Consider the following 7,882-nt stretch of genomic DNA (forward strand, 5'->3'; position numbering starts at 1 on the left):
CCTTGGCCCCCTAGCAGCTGAAGGATCTCTTCTGTGCGTAAAATGTCACTTAAATAAGGACAAACGAATCAGATAAAGAAATAAGTACACTTGCTATAGTAGTGACCAACGTTACATATATGTAACGTTGACTTTTCAAGGTCTTATCTGAAAAAAAGTAAACTTTGTTTTGTTTTGATTTTTTAATATTTCTCTGTCACTGTACTGAAAAAGTATGTACAAAAATTGTTCTTAGAATTTTGAAAAAACATTTGAAAACAATTACTTACATTTTGCGCTTTCTCATAACTGCAAAAAAAGGCACACAGGGATATTAAACAAGCCTAAAAACTTCGGTGGTTCTCAGTAAACTGATCGCACCACGCTTCATCGTAAAGCTTAAACATACACTTTCGTATTGCCACACGAAGAAACCCAATTACAGTCGTTCAAAGTGATATTGGCGTACGATTATTCATACTTATGCTGCTGTTACATATATGTAACGTTGGTCAGTAATGGGTTAAGTAGAAGAAAATTAAAAAGTTCTGCAGGGCGAAATCAAAAGCCCTTGGAATCCTGGCAGGAATACTGTTCGTGGTATGACATATATAAATAAATTAGCGGTACCCGACTGAAGATGTTCTGGGTCACCCTGGTCCACATTTTGGTCGATATCTCGAAAACGCCCTCACATATACAACTAAAGGCTACTCCCTTTTAAAACCCTCATTAATACTTTTAATTTCATACCCATATCGTACAAACACATTCTAGAGTCACCCCTGGTCCACCCTTATTGCGATATCTCGAAAAAGCGTCCACCTATAGAACTAAGGCTCACTACGTTTTAAATAACATTAACACCTTAAATTTGATACACATGTCATACAAACACATTCCAGGGTTACCCTGGGTTCATTTTGCTAAATGGTGATTTTCCCTTATTTTGTCTCCAAAGCTCTCAGCTGAGTATGTAATGTTCGGTTACACCCGAACTTAGCCTTCCTTACTTGCTTAGTGTTGTATTGCTTGTTCAGGGCAGGCTACCATGCTCTGGCTCCGTACGCCAGGATGGGCCTTATGACCGCCGTGTAGAGCCACATCATAAGTTTTGGCCTTAGCCAACAATTTCTGCTGACTATTCTCTTGCACAAGTAGTGTACCATATACGAATTCTCTACTATTTTTTCGATATTGGTTTTCCAATTTAACTTGTTGTCTATTTCGATGCCTAGGTACTTAAGTCTAGTAGAGAGCGAGAGTTCCGTTCCATCTATTGAGGGTAGTCGAAAAGTTGATATTTTTATTCTGTTACTGAACAGTATTAGTTCTGTTTTGCTAGGGTTGATGTTGAGGCCGCAGTATATTGCCCAGGTGTGCAGTCTGCATAGCGTGCTATGAAGGATGTCGCCTAGCGTGGAGGGAAAAGCCCACGAGACTGCAATGAGCACATCGTCTGCGTATGCTACTACCTTAACACCATTCTTGTCGAGTTCGAGTAGTATCTCGTTCAGTGCAATGACCCAGAGTAGTGGCGAGAGGACCCCGCCCTGGGGTGTACCTCTACTCACTTTGCGGGTCATTGTCACTGAGCCCATATCCGCTTGTATGGTCCTGTTTTCCGGCATTGATTGAGTCCATCCACAGATGTAGTTGTCAACTCCGGCCCTTTGCAGGGCTTCCACAATTATACCGGTTTCGATTTTGTTGAAGGCGCCTTCTATATCTAATAAAACTGCTAGTGTGAATTGTTTGTAGTGTAGTGATCTTTCCACAAAACCCGTCAGCTCATGGAGGGCGGTCTCCGTAGGTCTACCCTTCATGTAGGCGTACTGTGCCTTTAACAGATTTGTTCCTGTTATTATTGATCTAATATAGATATCCAGAAGCCTCTGAAAGACCTTGAGCATGAAGGATGTGAGGCTTATTGGCTTGTAGTCTTTGGCGTTTCCAGCTTTTTAGAATATAGGTCAGGGCGATACTCGATCTGTATACCGTTTCCAGCCAGAGGATCATTGCATAACCTACTTTTTGTAGTATTACCGGGATAACGCCATCCAGGACAGGCGATTTGGATGGAATGGCCATTGATAGCAAACCTGATCTTTTCGCAGTTTATTATCCTATCCAGTAAGCCCTCTGAGGGCTGAAAGTCCCTGCAGAGATATTCTTTTACTGGTGCTAGATCGCATCCAGGGAAGTGAGTATTGATGAGTGTGCCCAGGGAGTCCTCTGCTGAGTTTGTCCATAGTCCTACCTAGCTTCTTACGAAGTGATTGTTGTGGTGTTCTTTGGACAGAATTTTACTCAGTCTGGAGGACTCGCGAGTGTTTTCTATTGAGGAGCAGAAGGATTGCCAGGATACAGCCTTCGCTACCCTTATATATAGCTTTTTTATATGCTTTGAAAGCCTCCCTATATGGCTGAAACTCCTTGGTTGTAAGTCACGTACTATCGTTCTAAGTTTCCTGAGGTCCCCGCTTCAGCAGGGTCGGGACTTCTTTTTACGGATACTAAATGGGGTGTACTTGTTTTAAGAGGTAGTTATTGCAAGCTCTACCTTGCCGACTAGATCATCGAGCTTTTGAGGGCAGTTTATGTTTGGTACGCTTATTTCTAAAGCTGGCGTAGATAGCCTTACAAATTTATCCCACTTTGTTCTTCTTGGGTTTCTATAGCGGTGAGTCTGGCCAGATATGATGTCGATTTTACAGTAGCACTTCCTAGGAATTTTTCTTTATTTTTTTGGCTGACGAATTCAGATTTGTTTCAAAATAATTTATATATGTATATATATATTTTTTTTTGTAATTAAACAGCTACACTAGATTTTCCTACAATTCTCGTAGCAATTATTAGCTGTATTCACTATCTTCCGTCCGCCTGGTTTTCAAAGTATTTGCTTGGCGATCTCCCCCCTCCTTTCACCTTCTCCTTCGTATTTTTTGCAAAAATGTTTAGCTTGTGGTGGGAGAGTGAAAACTGTACCCAAGCGGTTTCTCGCCCACCAAACGTATGCCTCGCACTTGTAATGATCTACGATCTCAGAATATTTTCATAATTAAAATTTATTAAGTTGTAACTGAAACACCTATGCTAGGATTCACCTTTCGAAAAAGGGGTTGGAAGGATCTTTAGATTCGAAATCTACTAAAATTTTTGAATAATAGGGTATTTTAATGAAGTTTTTGAAGTGTCTCCTCCGTAGAGTATACAGCGCTCGCTGGTACCTGTTACGCCTAATCTGTCCCTGGCTTTTTTCCTCTTCTTTCCTTTGGAGGCCTGTGTACTGTGGTTGGTACCACCAGCCTCTTTAGGGTTGGAAGTTGGGCCCTGGGTGCTATGGTTGGTACCCATCTGAACCTTTTTTACTGTTGTTGGTAGATTGCGCCTTTGGTGTACTGTGGATGGTACTACCGCTAGCGCTGGTAATCGTCTCCTGACTGAAGGCGAGAAGCGTCTCCTCTTCAGTCGCATGTGGCAACGGGGCCCTGTGAGAAATAATGTCAGTAGTCGTTGTCCTTATCGTCGTCTCCATCTTCGTCAGCGTAACGTCCGTTGTAAAGTCGTCTGTGTCTATTGTCGTTTCGTCCGAGTTTTTTTTTTTTTTTTTGTTGATTATTTGCGTTTTGGTTCATATTGGTCCCACGAGTAAGCTGGAAAAGGTTGGTCACTCGTCCGCAGAGCCGGTATGCGTTGAGAAGGCACTTATATAACCTAGTAGAGATATTCCTCAGGCAGTCGTTTAAGCCCCCTCGCCAGCGACAAGGCGACCAGCATAGCGCACATCCCTTCAAAATCAGCTGTTCGCGAAACTGAACTTAGTAAAAGAAACTTCTCCTTTTACAAATTTAGCGTCATAACAATGGAAAGTTTAGAAGATGCTTTCTTCGATTTAGTGTTTCTAAACATTTGCCGTCTTGCTGTCTTCGTCCAGAAAATCACGCCGCAATCGTCGATGGGCAGTTCATCCTGTAAACAGGGATCGGCTCGCAAATGGATATTTCCGAAAGGTATTTTTAAAATCCAAATCCCATGATAGCAAACTATTTGACTTGACGTGAATGACCCGTCCACTCTACGACCTGTTGTCAAATCTGCTGCGCCCATTCATGGATAGACCTAAGGGGCAAATCAGCTCAGAAGAACGACTTGCTATAACATTAATGTGAGTTAAGCTGTTGCACATATCTATAATTACTATTAACTTTAATTTCATTATGCTCAGTTATCTAGCTCATGGAACGCCTCCAGAAATAATCGCTTCTATGCATAAATTGGGGAAAACGACGGCCCGCAATATTGTTTTAGATACGTGCGAAGTATTGTGTGTGAGCCTACTAGTATGACGCAATACACCGAGATCGCGGAAGACTTTCTAAAATTGTGGAATATGCCAAATTGCGTTGGGGCGATTGATGGCAAGCATATTGCCATCACCTGCTCTAGAAACTCTGGCTCTCTGTTCTTCAACTACAAAAAGTTGTATAGCATAGTTTTAATGGCGACCTGCGATGCAAAGTACACTTTTGCATCTGTCAGCATTGGCTATGGGGGCCAATCTGATGGAGGTAACTAACTGAATAATATTTGAAGATAATACAAGTTTATTTATTCCTCTTATATTTATAGGTGTTTTCCCACAAACTCCTTTTGGAAAGGACCTTATCAGCAACAGTTTGCCACTTCCACGTAGCGCTCCGTTATAGAGAGGGTCTGACGCAGATTTCCCATTTTTCTTTGTTGGCGATGCAGCATTCCCGCTGAAAGAAAATTTAATGCGGCCATACCCTGGTTCATTTTTGCTTAAATTAAATCAGTTTTCATTTATCGGCTGTCAAGAGCCCGTCGAGTCATCGAAAACAGTTTCGGCATTTTAACTGCCCGTTGGCGTGTTCTTCGAAAAACGATAGACTTTTGTTCAGAAAATTGTGAGAAAATAGCTTTAGCATATTTAGTTCTGCACAATTTTATTATGCTAAACGATCAGAAACGTTGGTATTGCCCTGAAAGCTACGAGGATAGGGGTGACACAGTGCAAGGGGCAGTAAATTGAGAGTAGCGCAATGACTTGGAGGATGTTGGACGTCCATTGCCATCCATAAGCTCATATCGACGCAATGCAAGTGCGGAGGTATTTCGCTTAAGAGACAGACTAGCAAACTATTTTATAAATCAATATATATGTATCGTTGCCTTTTCAGGGTCTTATCTCAAAGAAAGTAAACTTTGTTTTGTTTTGATTTTTTATATTTCTCTGTCACTGTACTGAATAAGTATGTACAAAAATTGTTCTTAGAATTAAAAAAAAAACATTTGAAAACAATTACTTACATTTTGCGCTTTCTCATAACTGCAAAAAAAGGCACACAGGGATATTACACAAACCTAAAAACTTCTACTCACTTCGGTGGTTCTCAGTAAACTGATCGCACCACGCTTCATCGTACAGCTTAAACATACACTTTCGTATTTCCACACGAACAAACCCAATTACAGTCGTTCAAAGTGATATTGGCGTGCGATTATTCATACTTATGCTGCTGTTACATATATGTAACGTTGGTCAGTAAAGGGTTAAAGTGCGCAAACTTATAATTTAAAAGTTATTTGTTGATAAAATTTGCAAATTTAGCAAATTTCTATAGCACTTTAACTTACAATTTACGCATCTTTCAAAACCTTAATCCACATACCTATCTATATAAATTGGCAACGATAAACTTAAGATGCATTTTTGTATATTTGACATTTCATTTTTGCACTATTTTTACTTATTATAAATGTTTTTATTAAATCAATCGCGCTTTTGTAGCAACATGCACATTTACATATATATATTTTATTGATGATATTTCAAAGCTGTGCTGCCACATCAACAAAAAAAAAAACAAAAAAAAACTAATATAAATATTATCTTACCACCTTTCAGTTAATAAAGAAAAAGGAAAATATATATTTTTACTACTCATTTTGAAAAGTTGAAAAGAAATTATAAAATAAAAAATTAGAATTATGTCTCACATAAAGCACAAAAGTATGAATCACAAAGGCAAAAGAAATAAACTAAATGGAAGAAAATTACGCTACTATGCAAAAGCAATCAGTGGTACCGACAAAAAAAATTCTAAGTAAGACACCTTTTCGCGTAGGCGGCCTTCGGCTGCGCTTATAGAAATAACCCTTAGCCGGTCCAACACCGGCCTCGCGAACCACCGTATTTCTGAGTAGAACACCTTTCCGTGTAGGCGGCCTTCGGCCGCGCTTAAAAAAATAACCTTTAGCCGGTCCAACACCGGCTTCACGAACCACAGTATTTCTGAGTAGAACACCTTGAAGCGTAGGCGGCCTTCGGCCGCGCTTATAAAAAATAACCCTTAGCCGGTCCAACACCGGCTTCGCGAACCACAGTATTTCTGAGTAGAACACTTTTCCTCTAAAGCGTGTAAAATTAGACGCATTTTTGCAATGAAGACGAACCAACTGCACCATAAAATAATAATAGGGGGTAGGACCCCAGAACCCTATTACTACTACTACTGTTAATTTGTGGAAATGGATATGGCAAGACCGCACTTATTTTACTTGGTGTTTTTTAGATGTGGCAGCACAGATTTGTAATGTCATAAAATATATATACGTATACACATATAAAATTTGTATAGAAATTTGCAAACTTTAACAACAAATAACTTTTAAATTATAAGTTTGCGCACTTTAAAATATTTATATTTGTGATCGGGAGAACTCCCTCTTTAATTTGATACCAAGTTTAACCCCGAACTCGGGGGATGCTAAAATAAATCGCTGCCCCTTTCACTTGCAAAAAATAATTTTTTTAATGACACATATAAATATTGAAAATGACTTGCACAAAAGACTTGAAATATTATAACGGCACTCGCAAAAACAGAAAAGTACGTTTATTTTTATCAGTTATACAACTAGAGATGTGCAACTTTGAAATGGTCGTTATTATTGGTGGTGGGTGAGTTTGTGTCAATATTTGATGATGACAGATTTCTCTTTCATGCCAAAAACGTCGTTGACGAATGTACTCCAACGACGAAGCTACAACGGTGTCCCCTATATATCTCGGAAGGCGTGCCGATTATTTTTAACATTTATTTGCTGACACAGCAACATACAACAACAAAAATGAAGGACTATTACAAACACATGAAACTTAAACACAGAGAATATATTTACATGACGCTTAAACAGTAGAATAATAAAAAAACCAAGTTGGCCAAACAGACAGAACAGCTTAAGTTCTTATCAGAATGCAAGAAATACGAGCTACCTCCAAACTACATGCAAAATTCAATTTAAAATGTGAAGATTACCACTACATCGGAAAGAGTTAAACACTCATTGGAATAGGTAAAACGAAACTTCCTTATAAAAATACTGAACATTGAAATTACACAATCCAACATGAATTTAAAATCCATCAAAGACTATTTACGCCACACCTAACAAACACTCAAAGGTAGTTTAAATGAGACAGAGTTTGTTTCTTTCGTTAAAAATCAAAATGCTCATAGCCTGAAAATAACAAAAAAGTCACAAACAGTACTAAAAACTAAATTAGATAAACTTAAATTCGGAAAAATGCAAAAGTTAGGCATAACACGAACAATGACTGGTCCGTGAATAAAACCAGCATCGAGTTCCCCGAAGAAGTAAAATGACTTCCTTCACTAGGGAAAAAGTTAACACTGCCTACAACCAAGCAAAATTTCTCACCAATTCATGTAATTGCAGAAATAAAGCAAATTATACAATTCCTCAAAAAGAGGAAAGAAACAGCCCGAAGTATTCTGAGCAACAGAATACTCCTTTTCAAGCGTAGTATAAAAAACAATGCAGCTGAGAAATTTATATTAGCAACTCTTAA

At 38.9% G+C, this 7,882-nt stretch overlaps 1 pseudogene; it reads left to right on the top strand.

Moving 5' to 3' along the window:
- Window positions 1-3,932: 3,932 nt before the first annotated feature.
- LOC137245954 (uncharacterized) lies at window positions 3,933-5,406 on the top strand (annotated as a pseudogene).
- The last annotated feature ends 2,476 nt before the right edge of the window (window positions 5,407-7,882 follow it).

Source organism: Eurosta solidaginis, chromosome 3 (assembly GCF_040869045.1).
Source record: "Eurosta solidaginis isolate ZX-2024a chromosome 3, ASM4086904v1, whole genome shotgun sequence".
Classification (NCBI taxonomy): Eukaryota; Metazoa; Arthropoda; class Insecta; order Diptera; family Tephritidae; genus Eurosta; species Eurosta solidaginis.